Source organism: Hibiscus syriacus, unplaced genomic scaffold, assembly GCF_006381635.1.
Source record: "Hibiscus syriacus cultivar Baekdansim isolate YM2019G1 unplaced genomic scaffold, ASM638163v2 tig00110833_pilon, whole genome shotgun sequence".
Classification (NCBI taxonomy): domain Eukaryota; kingdom Viridiplantae; phylum Streptophyta; class Magnoliopsida; order Malvales; family Malvaceae; genus Hibiscus; species Hibiscus syriacus.
In genome coordinates, this window is record NW_024062884.1 from 2,005,718 (window position 1) to 2,025,853 (window position 20,136).

Consider the following 20,136-nt stretch of genomic DNA (forward strand, 5'->3'; position numbering starts at 1 on the left):
TTTGTAATAAATTTATATTTTTCCTTCAATCAAATTTTTTAGCACGAATAATTTAACGCAATTTTTAGTTTTGTCCGTAATATTTATATTTTTTTAAAGTCAATTGGGATAGGACTTAAAAGGGTAAAGAAGACTCGTGTTGGGAATGATTCTTTAAACGACTTTTTTTAATAAACTTTTTAAACGTAAAAACATCACTTTTTGAACTTTTTGGGTTGAATCAATAATTACTTTTCAAACATAATTTTTTAACTGAAAATGAGGTGTTTAAAATCGATTTTACGTTTCAAACAAATTTTTGGATCAAAAACACTTCCATAAACATTCTCAGACAAAAATTCAAACTTCACTTGAAATAAAAAATAATTCCACTTTTAATAAAACATTAACTACTAATTTCACTTGCACCTTGGGGGTGTAACTCATCTGGTAGAGCGCTCGCTTCGCATGCAAGAGGCACTCCACAGCTCATCTTACTTCCTTGAGCTCAAAGCTAAACCAGCTAAAGTTGTTTGCATGGTTCGTCTCATTTTTCTGGCTCTAAAGGGGTAAATAGACGCTTTGCTTGGCTTCCATTTTCTTTGTTGTATTTTCCAATGTTTCAATCCCATATGACATGATTTTGTAGTACTTCCGGATTGTGCTACATATGGGATGCCTATTGCCATTGTTGAATTGATCTGAAGTGGTCATTTTTCTGGGACGTATTTGGTTCGATCGGCCATTGGCTCGTGCCTCTTCACCTTAGTGGTTATTATTCTCTCTGCTGCCTACTCTTCGTATTTTCAGTTGGAGGGTGGTACACGAAGCTTTCTTTTCGGGTGTGGTTGGAGATGATGATAATAGGTTCCTTATCCGGATACGTTCGGGTACTTCTTTTAACCAAATGGATGCGGCAGGTTAGGCTGGAAACAGGGTTGTTCGAATAGCCCAAAAGACGGCATTGAACTTGAAATATGAGTACGGTTAGAAAGTGATGATCTATATTTAACAAAGTTCATTACCATCACTCGAGGCCGATGTTTAAAACAAAAGACATGCACTGTAACCAAACAGTGTCTGAAACACAAATAATGGCATTCAACTTTAATCAAATCCCAGAAAAATAAAACAAAAGCAGAAGAAAAATATTCTGCACAACCCTTCGAGTTAGTATTCCCTTTTCAACCTGTAGGATGAACCAACATAATTCAAAACAAGTCATCAGCTACCAATCACGTCAAACACCTACATATTCTACACATCCGCCGGTAATGACATGCAGTCGGTCCCCCTGTGTGCAGCCCACCCTTTTTGACAAAAATAGAAAACCTTGGGAAAGTTGACAAACAATGGTGACAAATGTTGCTGTGTATCTGATCTGATTACATTCAGGGATACTTACTGGTCATAAAACAAAAGGATGCAACCCTCAACTCCCGAGTCAAAATTAAACAACTAGCTTTCCGTACACGAAATTAGCCACATCTATGAGTCCAACATTTCATCTTGTATCTCATTTGGGGCAATGAGCCCAGGGATAGAACGCATCCGCTGTCGCTCTCTTTCCCTCTGTACAGCCGCTTCTTCTGCATACAGATCTTTATTGTCCTGCAGGAAGTAGAACAACTACATGATCAGACACTTCATCCATCAAATCAAAGCAAACTCCATACACAGGCGATAAATTTCAACTAAAATTAACAGTAGATACAAACTCCAATTATAAACATTGACCCTTTTTCTTTCAAAGCTTTACCTGAGCTGAAATTCTTTCGATTGCACAAGGAAGTCCCTAATGTGATTTTTAAAAGTGGACAAATCGTTTCTCGACTCAATAATCCATTCACAAATTGAGTGACCTGAAACCCAAATTAGATCAGTGATGCTCAGTAAATAAAGGAAAAACTGATTGATTGGAAGTGAAACTTTTATTATACCTCAGCTGCAGTCATGTTGGGGAATGATGTACTTAGAAGTTTTATTGTGTATTCACGAACAAACATTCCATTATTTGGATATTGATATGGAACCGTTGCAGCATCCCATAAGGGCTCAGTCAACAAACCACTCTCAACCTGCAAATAACATGCCAAAGACTAAAGATTAAACCAATGCAAATCAGAGCAATCGAGGCACAGTAAAATACTTTACCAGGCAGAACAGATGCTGTAAAATCAAGACATGCAACTTGAAGCCGGGTTTGTGAAATGTGTCTGTCAAGACCACAAATATTTCTTGCTCAATTGACAAGAAATACGTTGGTAGAACTGGTTGCAAAATCGGAAGCCTGTCACAAGGTGCCAAAACCAATACCTCAGCATCTTTATAAACACAGTTATCAACCATGAAAACTCCAATATCATCTCACCTGAAAGTTTTTCAGCATCTCCAATAGAAGATTAAGACCAGTTTCTGCAATATTCCTCTCTGTATGCCGGAATGCCCAAATGAATCCATAACTAGCTTTAATTGCTAAGGCAGATGCAAGGAGAAAATGATAAACAACAATTGCCTCTAAACTCTTTCAAACACCCAAATAATAATAATAGCTGGCATTAGATAGTTTTATTGAGAAAGTAAAAGCTTACACCAACAATGAATTTAAACATTTCATGCTCTTATTAAACAACAGCTACAAGAAATTAGAAAGAAAGAAACTCAACACCAACCTGACTTGATAACCGAATAAGTGCAGGAAAGCAATGAGTGGCAATGGCACGAAGAAGTGAAAAGAATTTGAGGCGATGCTCTGGGTAGTCTTCAAATTTTTAGTTATCATCTGCAAGGATCGACGAGAAAAAATTATAGGCAAAGTAGTACCACGTCCTAAGCTTTAAAGCGGGCAGACACAACACCATCTCCCCCATCCCCATGAGAAAGATTCCTCCTCTCAATAATACATGCATAACATAAATATAGAGATCAAAGACTCGCCTCCAGTGTGCACTGAAACGCAGCTTCAAATATACGGGGAACATCATCTATCATTGCAGCTTTATACCTTCATGCATAAATACAGAACCAAAAAAAAGATTTGTTATTAAATATAACAACAAAAAACATAAGGGGAAAAGCATTATTTCAGCAAGAACCAGTATGATAACAGAAGGTAAAATACTTCTATGTTTTAGAACAGAACAATGTACTAATCATTGAAGCTGAGAAGAGCTCCAGTACGTCACCAACACAGGTATTATAAATGAACCATTCTCATTTATAAGGGAACAAGACAAATATAGCTCTTTCAGCAGCAGAAATAGCAAGAAAATGTGAAAATCAGGCTTTCACATATCATTTTAGCCAAGCTTAGAAGAAATATCAACATCAAACGAGCATGATTCTTTGGTAAAATAAGCAGTAGTCAATAAATCCATCCAACCCTCAATATTTGATTTAAATACTCAACAAATTGCAATTGTATCATATGTACCATATGCATTCATCACCATACTTGTTTATTATTGTGGCAAAAAGGGAGAGAACTTCAGATTCTCTAGCATCAGGCAAATTCCTAGCATAATCACCAAGAACTGGATCCATCATCGGGGGCACAAATTGCTTCCCGTTGTGGTTGATCTTCGGCCTTGTCCAAAAATGTCTCAATGAGTTTTAGAGTCTCCCTCTTAACAGATCTGCTTCATAAAACAAGTTAAATAAACAAGTTTTTAATCAAATAAAACCAACAAAAGCAAATCCACAAAATCAGTCGCACCGTAGAAGTTTCACATAGGATGTTTTGAAGCAAAAGGTCCACCTTCTGCAATGCTACTCGATATAAGCTCACTGTACATTCTGTCCAATTTATTACAGTACCATAACAAACCATATAGCAAGAAGAAAACTATCAAATTTCCATGCTCAAACTAGCAATTTGAACCACTAAATCAGATTTACCTGTATACATTAAGCATGTCCAGGAAGATCAAAGAAATCTGAGATAAGAAATATGTTCCAAGAGACTGGCAACACTAGTATTTGTCTGCAAAGTGAAAAAACTCACTTAAATTTCACTAAATACCAATAAGCATGAATTATAACTACAGCATGTAAATCTGAAATACAGATCTTCAAGGAAAGAAGCACCAGTCCAACAAAGAATCCAGTCATCAGATACATGGACATAATGCATTAAGTTTCAAAGCCAATAAGGATCTTTCCCTCCATGTAATGCAAAACTTCTGAGAACAACCCTTCTAAATTTCCACTATTTAATTTGCACAATGAATACAAACAGAACAGAAAGTATAGTATATCTTTCAGCAAAAGTAGGCCACTGCATACAATGAGAAAAATTAAGTGTATTACAGACAATAAATGCTAACACATATATGAAGAAAATGCCTCATGAAAATAAAGATACCTGCAATATTTTCAGCACAGTTCTTATCACATCCTGGTCTTTAAGGAAGTCAACACTTTGGCGTGCCTGCCCATAATTTCACCCCATTTCTGCATAACCAGCAACATCATAAGAAACAGGGATCCACAACACCTCACCATATTATCATGCAATGGCACACATGCATACAGATGCGAGAAAAAAAAAAAGGAAACCGTTCCTCTATCAATGAAAACCTGATTGGGGAGTTCCATCAGTCTCTGCAAGTACTCATCCCTCTTATGGGGATCGGACTCTGCTTGAATCATATGACCAACCTGAAATATAAAATAAAAAATAATAGGGAAAATAAGCTCATCCAGCAACATAAAAGACATGCAAAGATCTAATAGTACAGGCATAGAAAAGTAACATACAGATTCATAAAATGAATGAATCTGGTGAGGCTCTAGATCAGTGACTGTTGTTGCAAGAGCAGATAGAAGTTCAGACACAAATGGTTCATTTTCTCCAACCTAAATTTACAGATACAGATCAGCAATATAACAGTTATCGACCTATATAATAAGTTAACAACCATAGAAGCGAAATATTAAAAGTCAATACCTGCACAATCACAAATTTCCGCTTGCACTTCTGAACAATTTTCAAGAATGTATCACAGGCCATATCCTGAAAGCACTCAACTTGTTATATTACGATATTATGGTATGAATACTAGTTACAATCTTGATTATCATTGGCAGCAAAACTATAACCCAATGAGATGATACCCAAAAAAAAAAGAAATACAGCAAAACTCAACCTTATTGCATATTTTCAGTTACAATTTGCAACCATCCTACAAATTACAAACATATACTAAAATATTGAGCACATCAGCGCATTAAATGCACAAGTGCTGTAAACACAAATATTTACACTCCCAGAAGATAAAAATTTAGTTAAGATAAGAAGTTTTAAAATATAGCACTAAGAAAACAAGCATCAGGTAAGTTCCATCACACATTCTGAGCCACCAAAGCACGTCATAGTGTGGCCAAAAATAGCCATGTCATTCACATAAAATCACATGTCAAAAAATGCAAAAAACGATGTAGACAATCCACAAATACTCTAGATATATGTTCTTACATAATGTTGCTAGCAATGACAGCTTTATTGTCTTTCCCCTTAGTGATTTCACATAAACTCAGCAAATCACGAATGACCAACACAAGACCTGTTTTCCTGCCATGAACACCAAACATGTTAAAATAATATAAGCAAAAGAATGCAAGGGAAGAGGTGGCAACTCAATGCAAGTACACAAATGACCACATTACAATGACCATCTGACTAACATTTCTTGGTGTAGATAGAAGGATACCTGTCTTCCATCATGGAACCAGAAATAGATCCTATTGCCCAACATAATGTGTTCAGTTGTTCCAAGTCCAATCCTCGCCGCTTAATTGCTTACTTAATTCCTAAGCATCTGCATTACATAGATAATTAAACAAATCCATATTGAATTTACGAGTTAAAAATCTGCCATGAAGTAAAAGAAAAGAATGAACATAAATCGATTATGCAAAAGATTCCAAGTGAAAGTGAAAACTAAAATCCAAGAATGAACTATTTTTTTTAATAAGAGTTGAAGGTCTCGTTAAAAGCCCCCTTCATGCTTTTCAAAATACTGTCAAGTATCCAAAAAGTAGCAGGAGGAGGAAAGAGTACCTCGGATTTTATTACAACATGAAATCAATACAAGGATATCAAGTACAACATAGATTCATTCTCTTCCAAGAATGAACTATCATAGAAGAGGAGTGCTTCGTTCTCCATAGATTCACAACATTTGAGAATTGACTTCTTTTTTACCATCCATATGCAACAGAATATCTAAATGGCATATTGTTTCAATTGTTTAAAGATAAAGAAATGTCATTTTTCTAAGTGAACTCGGGAAAGTTACATAAAACATAATTAAATGATTTAACTTCCAGAAAAACCAATTATAAATGTCTTGTAGTTCCTTACCTGCTTTTCAGTATCCTCATGATCCAAGTGAGACAAATAGATCAATGTCTCCCTAATCTGCAGCATATAACTTGTTAACAAAGAAATCCAGAAGATGATAACAAACTCAAAAAAAAAAGATTATCCAAGACATAGACTTCAAAACAAAATATTATTATTAAAGATTTTTAAGTTTTTGCGCTAATACGAAGAGCAACATCATTCAGACAACAAAGAAATTTAATCTACAGGCATATAAAATACTAACATGAAAAAATGAATCTTACTAGCTGAAGTTACAAATAAATGCAAAGACCACACTAAAACCACCGTATGAATAATCACAACATATCATTCAATCCAATTAGCCATAATAGTAAATACATTTTTAGGGTGGTATAATCGTAAAAGTATGATGCCTTCTGACTAATCGTAATGGTAAACCACCTATGAATAAATCACAACATATCATTCAATCCAATTAGCCAAAATAGTAAATACATTTTTAGGCTGGTATAATCAAGGATATGCCTTCTGACTAAGAATTGGATTTGGTAATCTAAATTAAGCATCGTATTTAATATTGGTTTATCACCTTATATTGAACAGAACATCGTTATCTTTCAACGTCTCTCGAACTATTGCCATTTTCATCTTCAACTATCAGAACCTCCTCAGGCTTAGCCATACGGCAAATCATGAGCTCTCAACTTCGACATTGTACCAGCATAAAGTTGTCTTCGTTGCAGAAGCTGGGCACCAAGGCCATCAACCATGCCAGGGAGCACAGGCACTGCCAGATTCAATTCATGACAAGAAATGACTGATCCTTTCACAGTAACCAAGAAGTGGCAAATCTTCTAGCAATTCATCAACATTCACAAACTACAAGCAACACCTACTCACAAAAATAATCACGAAAAGGATACGCACATCTACAGTTAGCAATCCCAATTTCACATCAACTTCCACATATATGTAGAAATCATTCCAAACAAAATAAAAAAAAATGGGTGAAAATTATCATATCTAGCAATTCATCCAAAATATTAGCAAAAAATAAGGTCACTATGAGCTCAATAAGATTTTCCACATATATTTATAATATATAATTGTTGGATGTGAAGCCACTAATCTAGCAATTCATCCAAATTAGCAAAAAATAAGGTCACTATGAGCTCAATAAGATTTTCCACATATTATTTTATAATACATATAATTGTTGGATGTGAAGCCACTAATAGTTGTGTCCATTTGTTTCCAGTTGCACTCTCAGAAACCATGAAAAGTACCAACACTTTTTCCCAAAATGGTTGCTAAAATAAAAGAGTTGCAAGATGTGCTGCGCATAGAAGTGAGAAAAGTTGAGCTGTAATGGAATCACAGTAGTTTTGTACATACCAAATCCATTAAAAATGGATTTAAAACTAACATAATTTATCACAATACGTAGTCCCATCATGTTTGCAGTTACAGCAGGATTATCCATGTTATGACTTGCATCAAATAGCTCCAAAACCATGGAGTTTCCAATAGTCCAAGCAACCTTTTAACAAGATAAGAAAAATAAAATACTTTAAACCAACTTCTGAGAGGTTAAGAAAGGAACAAGCAGATAGAAAAAAATCTAGTATATCAAATTGCCATGATACCTTAAAGACTTCGGTATCATCAACATAAGATATGTTGATAAGGTATTCCAGACCCAGTAATAGTGGAGAAATATGTTCTTGCATTGTCTCTAGCACCCGAATGTGAAACTGAAAACAAAGAATTTAGCAAACATAATCATCAAAACCAAGTAAAACTAAGCTACCAAGTAAATAATCATTTTATGCTTGACCAATACATTTAACGAGCTTAATCAAAGAAAAAGAATCAACTGCAATAATCACGTTTAGGACAATAATATTAGTAATTCAGATTTTTCTTTTCATCAAATGCATTAGGGAGCTCGTCAAACACGTCAGGTTTAGGACTTAGTGGGCACTAAACCAACCCTATCTCATTACCATTTTCCACGTTATGAACGGGAAAGCTTTGTTGATTTTATAGGCAACTTGCCTTGTAGAATGAATGAGGAATAGTGCCAAATTCTGAATGAACGCCTGAAGCAACAACATGATAGAATAGTTGACACAAGAAAATCTTGAAGTAAATAGAAGTGCACATTAGAAGGAACCATCTGACTAGAAACATACCTGTTCTTCACTGGTTCCATGTGCATAAGCCTCAGGGATGTCAGTAGTGGGTGGGAGAATAGCTAAAAACATCCCAGAAAGCATTGTCATATTAACAGAGGAAAAAGGAAAGAATGAAAAGCAACAAAAAATATAAATATCACCAAATAAACTAAAACAGTGAGTTCTGCAGACAAAAGTTCTAACTGCAAAAATAAACAACTTTAGAAGTACATGTTGACAAACCTGCAACTGAACCATGAATACTTGTACATGTTAACATATTGCGCATTATAGTAGTCCCCAAAATTTAATGCAGCAACCTGCAAGCATCCACAAATAAGGAATAAACTTCCACATTCTTAGAGTGAAAACAATATTAGTTTATAACAATATTAGTTTATAACATCTACGAAAAATATTCTTTAAAAAAGTTTTACCTCTGTTAGACATTGGAGGGTGAGATTCCGGTATGACGGCACAGGGAAAAATTTTAAGCGTCTCCAGCTGTAAAGTAAATAAAAACAGCATGAGAGGTGAAATATTAACAGAATAAATAATAATCTCATCTGAAAAAATTGCATGTACAATACATTGAAACCCAAGTAATTTGAGAAACCAAGAACTGATTACCAGTGTTGATTCAAATATATAGCCGAGGGGAATCCACGAAAGAAATGCATGCAAGGTGGATAATGTAGCCCCGTATAAGCTCTGTTCTTTGAGATGCTGATAGAACGTATAAGCATAACTCATGAATGAGTTGAAACTCACTGTTAAAAACAAACAGACCGTTTAGCAAGAAGACTTGCACAGATAACAAACATATATCAAAGACATAAACCTAGCTGGAAGAATAAATTATCATCTATGAGACCTCCAATTGCTTAACACATCAGAGCAAGATAAATAATATAATTAATAATAGTTAATGAGAGACCTTCAGCCCTCCTTTTCTTTGTGCCAATAAAAAGAGATCTTCAATTTATAGTTCATTTAACAGATTTACAAGTAAATTATATATATATATATCCATATCAGGTAACTAAAAGGATAACTTGATATTTAATGGACTGTGGACGGAAGTCATTTTGGTCCTGTTCCTTAACAGACCAGTTCTTTACTTCAGTTAGAAATATCTCAGATCTTGTTGCCTATTTAATGTGAAAACTCACATCATATGTCGACATGTGAAATACAAAATCATGAAGGGGGAGGGGACACTATCAATTCAAGAATAGATATCTTATAGAACTGGAAGAATGTACAAACAGAGATCGTACAAAAGAAAATTCGAGAACAGTATAGAATGCCAACATTAATAAAACAGAAAGATATTCACAAAAGTATAACATTAATAGCTCAAAATTTGTAAAATAGTTCCACCTGTTTAGAGATTGTTTAAGCTCCTTGATCTTCTGTTGAGTCATTTCACCTCTCGAGAAATCAAAAACTTCTTCGCTTAGAAGCTGATCACAGAAGAGCTCATATTAACATCCAAAATTCTGCAAGCAGTTTACAAAGAAATAACTATAGTACAAAAACTTACTTTCAGTATCGCCATGCAATTTTCACAAATTGTTTCACTAGTTTTTGCTGCTGCAACAAGATCAGGAATGAAGCTTCGCCATCTAGCCGGCCAATCATGTTTGAGGATCTAGAAATTCAATAGGCATGTAACTTTCTATACAATAATAACAGAATCTAATGTAGCCATCAATTTCCTCTCATTTTGGATTCAAGTAGTGCTTGAAACCATTTAAGGAGAAACTCACAAGAAGGTTAAACAAGAGGCACATATATAAAGAAAAAGAATACTCTTTGGCGTTATACTTATAGCAATTGTGATTAATAAAGAAAAAGTACACTACGAGGTAAGCACCAGCCACTACTTGCCTAATTTGTTACACGCTCAATGAACTCTAAAGCAAGTCTGTCCCTCGTGTATGAAATAATGTTTCTTGAGGCATATAAATTATACCTGAACCAATATGATATTTAGCTTGTTGACATATAGCCTTTCTGCTCGAAAGGATGCCTCGTTGCTCGACAACTAGAACATTAGAAACCATATGTAAGAATGAATGTTCAAAGAAGAGAATAAAAGGTATTAAAATATATTTTTTTTTGGCAAAATACTACAGACCTAAAGAAGAATAAAAAAGTACTCTCTTTACCTGTACAATGACTTCAGAAATGTAATTTTTCATTCCATCTCGCTGCTCAACAGGCAAGGCATTCCATCTATACTTTATAACACCTTCAAGAACCTGAAAATGCATAAAATAGGATCCACAAAATCAGGAGAATTGACTCAACTTCAATTATTTAGCAATAGTCAAGTTATTTGTTAGGAAAAGTCGACCCAGAGCATTAATCATCTAGGCAGCTATTTTTTTTTGATAAGAATGACAGGCCTCCTTAAAAACCTCCTTCTTGATCAAAGAAGGAGGAAAAGAGTGCCTTAGAAACTTTATTACTCCTCCGAAATTACATAAGATTTACATAAACACATACTGAAAAAACACACAGACTAGCTACTCAACAGAACCAAAAACCTAAACTCAAACGATAAAACGCACTGGAAACGACTAAACATCAACCAATTCCCATCTTTGCTAAACTATCAGCCTCCCCATCTAGGCAGCTATAAGGTCAAGATCAACTTACAGATAAAAGCACAATAGACCATACACAACAGAGGAATGTGAACTATAAATCATTTCATTACCTGCAAGGCAAAGAACTTGGTATTAAGGCTTTGTTTGTTGCAGGATGTGAACAACTTGAAGCCACATATCAGGATTATTTTGCAGGTCTCGCAAGATCTGATCAGCTTGTGCTCTCTGTAAATTGATGTACAATTTAGGAAAGGAAATTTCAAAAACATGTAAAGATAAAATGAAGACAACATATAATTATTGAGTTATGAGGCACGACTTATATGGGAACAGAAAACCAGAATAAGACGTGCAGCTAGAAATCTCTAACCATGTTGACTTCAGAAAGGCCAGTTAATTAAGGGGATAAAATACAAGGGACGCTGTTTTTCATTACTTCTATCATAATTATCTATCTGAATGGAAGAAATGTATCAAACCAAGAGGAATAAATTCAAATGTAAAAGGCCAATCCTAAACCAGGAAAAACATTAGCTAAAAAGCTTTAACCTTTATTTTCTAATAGCTTGAAAGAATCTTCAAACTTATCAGTTACAATACGAAAAAGGATGATTTAAAATTAGCCAGAATTGAAATATAAAGTTTTGCATAGTATGGAACTTCCCAAAGGCAACAATCCGACCATTAAACTCCTTAATTACGCCTAACTCCGGTATCCTAAACCACTACCATATTTTGACACATTTAGCCGCAAAATCAGAAAGAAATTTCGAATCTATTTTAAGAAGTGCATTCACATTGTCACTGACATTAAACCCTATAAATCAAAACCATCCCACATTTCACGGGGGTAATCTTCGCTTCGAAGTAAATGCCCAACCATGCTAAAACCCAGGAAAACAAAATCCTCCACACACACACCCTTAACCAAACAGAAATCACTTAAAATAACTATATTTCCTAGTTTAGTGCCGTAAAAGGCAGCAACGGTAGTCAAGTAAGGAGACATCAATCGGCTGACTCATCAAATCACCCTTTCAGCCGCCATAACTAAAATAATTCACTCACTCACTCTCCCAACAAAATGAAAATCCAACACTAAACCTCTTCGACTAAAAATGTTAGTGAAAACGAAAACCCTAGGACTGCACCAAGCCAAACCCTAAAACGAGAAGTATGACAAATACCACAAAACAAACAGGGAAAAACAAAACTTCTAGAAAGGAGAGGAGCGGAGAGGAGGTTTTGAATAATATTAGAGAAAATGAAATTTTATATATAAATGAGAGAGGAAAAAAAGAAGATAGCTTAAAATTGAAGCAGCGCGTAAAGAAAGAGGGAGTGAGGCGGACGGAACTTGGAATAGGTTTGAATTTTTTCTATTACGGTAAACTAAGTATTTAATCACTAATTATTTGAACGGTTCCGTTTAGTCACTAAATTATTATTTTTTAAATTGTATCTAACGTTACGTTTTAGTTCATTTTAATAATCCACCATTGAAAAAATTAACGGTGATACTGACATGTCACCATAAGATAATGTCACATTATTATTATTATTATTATACAACAACAACAACAAAACCATATTCTCATATATGCAATGGGGTAAGAGGAGGTATGGTAGTAGGCCCTAACGCCAGGTTGAGAGCAGCTTCCGTGGAAGACATCCGGCAGTCAGAAAATTTAAAAATAAATATAAAATGCAATGCATGTATAAATAAATACTAGTTGAACAGTTTTCATATGCAGACTTCTTATGGCGTCTGTAATGGGAAGTAATCCCTGCAAATAAATCCCTGCGTAAAAATCTCTGCATATAGACAGAAAAGTAAGGCTCGACTAAATTTAAAAGAGGAAACATGAAGAGAATGATACACAGGAGTCAACGATAACCACTAAACTAAGGCAACACTATAACCATAGTTCTAAGCCATAAATTCAATGACAGATATAAAAAGTAGAAGTCATGGAAATTACTACAAAGGCATAAAAGAAGAGATGATACCTATGGATGTGACCCGCACTACCGGCAACCTGGTATTAAGTCTCCATATTTCTATCAGAGGCTATGTCCTCGGTAAGGGCTAAATCTTTCAAATCAGATCTCAAGCAGTCTTCCCTTCCGCTTTGGTCGTCTTCTCCTTTTGGCACCGTCGACTGAATTGACTCTACCCTTTGACCACATATGACAGTTATCGCCTAAGGACACCAAACCACCGTAGTCCCTACCTCATTTTTCGGATACAAGCACCACCCCAAGGACATCTTAATACCAGAGTTGGTGTCATGTCCACATAGTCCTACCACATGCCATCGAAGCATCTCATTTATGCGGCCTTCATCCTCTTTACGTGATCCTTCTTGTTTGCCCAACATTCTTATCCATACAGTAGCGCTTGTCTTATTGCCATTCTATAAAATTTTCCCTTAAGTTTAGAGGCACTTTCTTGTCACACAAAAACTCCAGTAGCAACCTCCACTTTAGCCATACCGCCTTTATATGGTGTGTAACGTCATCATCCACACCCCATCTTTATATCATAGACCCTAGGTACTTGAAACAATACTTTGAGGGGAGAACGTGTCCTTCTATGATATACTTCTACATGTTCATCATTTTGGTTCCCACTGAAGTTTGAACATAAATACTCTGTCTTTTCAATATTGATCCTTAGACCTTTTTCTTTCAAAGCAGTCTTCCAGGTAGCCAATCTACTATTCAGCTCAGTTTTTGTTTCAGCAACTAAGATAATGTTCTCAATTATCTAGAATGGGGAGAAAAATGATTTCATTAATCCATCTCGAGGTCTCCGTCAAGGTGACCCTATTTCACCATATTTTTTGTCTTTTGTATGGAAAGATTGGGACATCTGATCCAACATGAGGTGGATGTCGGGCATTGGAAACCTATAAGACTTGGTAAAGATGGTCCTAGAATCTCACATTTATTTTTTACAGATGACCTGTTTATGTTTGGGAAGGCTTGGGAATCTTAAGCTCTTGTTATCAAACGAGGTCTTGAATGTTTTTGTAATACTTAAGGAGCCAAAGTAAAATACGAGAAGTCCAAGTATTTTATTTCTCCTAAATCTCGGGTTCACGTTGGACGAAATTTTGGATGTACCCTCTAAATGGGTTATACCAATGATATGGGTACGTACCTTGGGGCGCCTTTGATATATGGTTGTTTTACTAAGAATACGTACCGTGAAGTTATTGATAAAGTTAGTTTGAAGTTAAGTGGATGGAAATCGAAGTCCCTCAACATCGCGAGGAGACCGACTCTAATTAATTTGGTCACGTCTGTTGTAACACCCCCAACCTGTATACCAACCCGGATACGAGTCAGAGTGTAACACCCCCAACCCGTATCCGACCCGGATACGAGTCCGAAGTGTCACATTGACTTTTTAAACCTTGACTCTTAAGAAAAATCCCGGGAAATTTAAAACTTTATTTAAAACAAAATACAGACTTTCAGAGTGCTCGTACTTAATGACTTATTACATGCCAACACTTTATACATAACCAAAAACATACTTTGTAAAATATTTCTGATCTGATCTTTTGGTAAGGAAAACTGACCTGTCTTGCCCCGCATCACTCCTTACTCTTCTCGAAACCTACGTGTGAAACAATCACACGCTAAGTCGAAAGACTTAGTGAGGCATAACAACTATAATGCACTTTAAAACCTATATTGATACATGCAGTTCTGTTCTATCATGTTACAGCAATTTCATGTATTTTTCATATCGTTATAATCATATCAGATTAATTGCAGTAATACATGCATACACATAATTCATCATTAACAGTTTATCATATAATCACATACTATTTCAATCAAACACTATACACACACAACATCATATCATTTCTATAGCATTTATCATACCACTAACTTATATTTGTTCATATCTCTGGATTAGCCCATGTACATATGTGAGAACTATCGATATGTGAGTCTATAGAGGTTGTGCACTATGCTGTCACCACAGCTCGTATAAATGCACCGAAGTGCCCCGTAGAATGCACCGAGTGCCGTAGAATTGCACCGTAGTGCCCGAGAATGATGTCCATAAGGACCACGTAGAATTCCTTAAGAATCATATACATATGCTAGGGATCAAGTATGTGTCTTTCGAGACTTCACACAGTTCCAAAGAATATACATATGTCCTAAAGAACCGAGTAGACCCTCGACTCTTGGCATGCCAACTATACCCCTAGCTCTCATGACATAACATGGGCGTTATCATTTATTTCATTTCAAATATTCCACATAAACTTGTAATTCACTTTCACATATCACGTATCACATAGCTTCTTTTCATATGATCACATAGTCCCGTAGTTTCACTTACACGTAGATCATTTCCATATAATTCACATGTCACATATGTCATGTTTCATATAATTTCTATCATTTTCACCCAATCACCTTATTCATATAACATACTTATCATATCTTCACATAAGATCATACTTCATATAATATATCGAAACACCTAGAACACTTTCACGTAGCTGATAGTCATAAGTCTTATCTCATACATATATTTGTTTTCACATATATATATTTCATATCATTTCTTATACCATCACATAATTCATTTACATCCATAACTATTATGTCATTATAATAGAAATATATAAGTCCATATCACTTAGAGCACATATATACTTATAGTCGCATTGCTTATATCTTAATCTTAGCCTTCTCTTAGACCTATATATATATTCACATGTTCAGGTAATCCACCATTTCATCACATAATTATGTATTCATATAACTCATTTCATTTCATTTCATATCTATATATATATATATATATCCTCAAGATTTATCCTAATATAAATCATATAGCACTCTTATAATTCATTTCATATTCATCTATGTCAGACTTATAAAACATCTCACTTCTATATTCTTGTATATCTAATTTGTTTACTTAATATTGTATTCATATAACTCATTTCATTTCATTTCATATCTATATATATATATATCCTCAAGATTTATCCTAATATAAATCATATAGCACTCTTATAATTCATATTCATATTCATCTATGTCAGACTTAAACACATCTCACTTCTTATTTCTTTCTGTATAATCTAATTTGTTTACTTAATTCATTTCATATAACTCGTATAATCTTCTCATATACTTCACAAATTTCTATCATTCAACCTATGTGTTATAGCTTTATTAACATATGAATCTTTCCCATCTAGCTTATCTTATGTTCATCTTATCATTTATGTTCAAATCTCCTAGTTAGTGTACTATTCTCACTTCATCATATAGATCAATATTATCCAGTTTATTCACTTATCATATAATATAATTATATTTTACTATGATCACATAGTTTACATCTCATCTAATTCATAACCTTTCTTATGTAATTACTTATACTTTATCATCTAACACATAAAAGAACATATCGATCCATATAATCAAGCATACATACATGCATATTCAACTCATGTCTTTAATCATGCATTCATGTGTAACACTTCAGGAAATAGACCATCGCAAGTCTATTCCCATCGCACATCATATACTATTGATATGCACTCACCTGGCCTCACGAGTCAATTCCAATCTCTTATCTTTCCCTTGATCGATCTTACTTGCCAAACGTTCCGGAATTGCTTTATGCGTAGAATCTACATAAATGTACATTTCGAGACCATCATTAGATACCTACACCTTGTAATTGGATACTAGCAACTTCAACTAACTTATTAAACCCATATTCCCAATTTTCCTTTAGGGGGAATCGGTTCCCCCCTATGGGGGTATCGGTTCCCCCATGACATACTGGAAATTCTTGTTCGTTTGAAGGGGTATCGGTTCCCCTTGAATGGGTACCGATTCCCCTTGCCCAGAAATCATATTTTGAGCTCGAAAATCCTTCATTTTCAGCTCAACATCATACTTCATTCCCTTTATATTCCTAACTTTCATACACATACTTAAACTCATTTCTACTCCATAATCACTTCTTTAAACTCAAAATTCTATCTTCCATATAAGATTCAAAAATCATACCCAAATTTTCAATGTGTTCTAATTCCAATTCTAACACTTCCTACTTCTTAATTAGATTGATGACAAGTCAAATTCATCCATAAAACTTCAACAACCATACCATATCAAAATTTCATCTTAAAACTCATTTTTCTTAATTTCTCATAACTTGTTAATCGTTGAGGTTTAAGCCACTTAAAGCTTTCCTTAATCTTTCTTAATATCCCAAGAATCAAAACAAGCTTTAAAACGAAAGAATTAACCAACTAAAGACCCACTTACCTTATACCAAGCTTCACGGTTGAGAGGAGGAAGAAGACTGAAGAATGCTCTGGACTCTTCTTCCTCCGTGCTTATTACCCTTTAAAAAAATTATAAAAAATCTTTCTGGTCAAATGACCATAATACCCTTAATTTCCTTTAATAAATACCAAATAACTTTCAATATATATATATATATATTCAAATAATCATTGAATTCTTTCATTCTTCTACTTTAGTCACCAAATTCTGAAACTTTACAATTTGGTCACTAACCCGGTATTGCGGATGTTACACAGAGATATTACATTGACTTTTAAAACACCACACATTACAAATAATAGTAAAATACTTGAACTTATATTACGAAAATACAATAATATACATATGGTACTATAAGTTTACTAAAATATTCAGAGCATACACAGCTTAACTTTTTAATTACATGCCAACATCCATTTTCTTAACAAAATGACCTACTGATTAAGTTGCTTCTGATCTGATGGTTGCATGAGTAATGATGTCAAGCTGCTTAACTTGTCTCGTCTACTTTCTCGGATCCTACGTGTGAAACACCCACACGCTAAGTCATCGACTTAGTGAGGCAATGTAATAATAATAACAAGGCAATGTAATGAAAATGTCGTAATGAAAATGTCATAATGATATGAAATGAGATGAAAGCTTATACTTAATCAAGGTAGTTTACATCACCATTATCCTTACATGTAAGCATATTACTTTAACATTCATGAATTTGTACTAATGAGTTTATTGGCCCATGATATCATATTGAGAACCTAAGGTATCTGAGTATTGTGAGGTTGTGCACTATGCTATCACCACAACTCGTATAAATGCACCGAAGTGCCGCGTAGAATTGCACTATAGTGCCATATAATAATGTCCATAAGGACCACATAGAATTCCTTAAGAATCATATACATATGCTAGGGATCAAGTATGTGTCTCACCAGACTTCACACATGTTCCAAAGAATATATATATATATCCCGAATGACCGCGTAGAATTTTGTCCCGAAGGACCGCGTAGACCCTCTACCTTTGGCATGCCAACTATACCTATAGTTCTCATCTACATGACATGGGCTTTTACATTTCACGTAGTCTATATCGCGTAGACATGTAAATTCTTACCTTTTCACATAGCTCATAACTTTTCCTGCATATTCATGTCATAAAATGCATTTTATATGAATTCATGTCATGTCTCATAATACAGAATATGCTCATGTACCAAGATATAAAATCTAGACTTATCACAAGTCTAGAATTGAGTATATTTCTATAATTATGCTATGCATATGAACTTACTTATATTTCTTTGCCTTTTCCTCGATCGATCCTACTTGTAGATTGTTCCAGAACTCGTGTAGGCTCAGTATCTACATAAACATAATTTTCAAGATGATTATCAGATGTCTATGTCTTGAAATTAATCTTTAATAGCCTACCAATTTAAGGAATTAATAGTTTAGTATTTCTTCTTTTTTTCTTCTTCTTCTTTTCTTCTTTTTTTTTATATGGGGGAATCGGTTCCCCCCTGGGGGTATCGATTCCCCTCTAGCATTCTGGAAATTCATATTTGTTGAGGGGGTATCGATTCCCCTTGAATGGGTACCGATTCCCTAGCCCAGAATCCTATTTTGAGCTCGAAAATCATCTCATTTCAGCTCAAACATTCATATTTCACTCCCTTTAATACTCTTAACTTTCATACACTTACTTAAACTAATTATTATCCATTCAATACCTCTAAAACTAAAAAAACTAATCATCCATATAGAATTTAAGAATCTTACTCAAATTCCAACTTGTTCTAATTTTAATTCTATCACCTCATACTTCTTAATTAGCTTGATGACAAGTCAAATCCAGCTTCTAATTCTTATTATGACCTTTAATCTAAGATTTCCTTTAATGGCTCCCAACCTTTAATCTCCCTTAACTTACAATTCTTTGAGTTCTAGGATCCTTTTCTCTCCATCATATTTCCTAAATTCATTAACCAAACCCATGCTTAACTCAAGAATTAATCCAAACGAAGACAACTCATCTTTGCTTGCAAGCTTCACAATTAGAGAAGAAGAAGAAAAATTAATTTTTCTTCTTTATAATTCAATCCTACCAAATAACTAAAATAGGGCTCTCCATCATTTACTTAAATCACCAAATGTTAAAACTTTGCAAATTAATCACTAACCCGGCATGGAGGATGTTACAAATCTCCCTCCCTTAAGAAAATTCGTCCTCGAATTTTCAATAAGAAAGAGATGGGGTATATTCCCTCATATCCTCATCACGCTCCCATGTTGCTCCTCTACTTTGGATTCTTCCATAAACTTTAACCAATGGAATAGTCTTGTCCTCAATTGCTTAACCTCATGAGCTACATTGAATCGGTTATTCCTCTAAGTCATATCTGGTGTACCGCGATCTCTTCTGGATTTACGATATGGGGGATCCGATCGATATCTTCGAAGCATTGAGACATGGAATACATTGTGAATCTTTTCCATTTCTGGTGGTAAAGTCAATTGGTATGCTACGGGTCCCACCCTTTTTACAATCTCATATGGTCCATAACCGGGGACTTAACTTTCCTTTCCGACCAAACCTCAACACATTCTTCCATGGAGATACCTTTAAAAAACACTTTATCCCCACTTCAAATTCAATCTCC

The 20,136-nt window shown here is 34.7% G+C and overlaps 1 pseudogene; it reads right to left on the minus strand.

Annotated features, from left to right (window-relative positions):
• Positions 1-1,056: 1,056 nt before the first annotated feature.
• On the minus strand, positions 1,057-13,504 carry LOC120143156 (annotated as a pseudogene).
• Between the last annotated feature and the right edge of the window lie 6,632 nt (positions 13,505-20,136).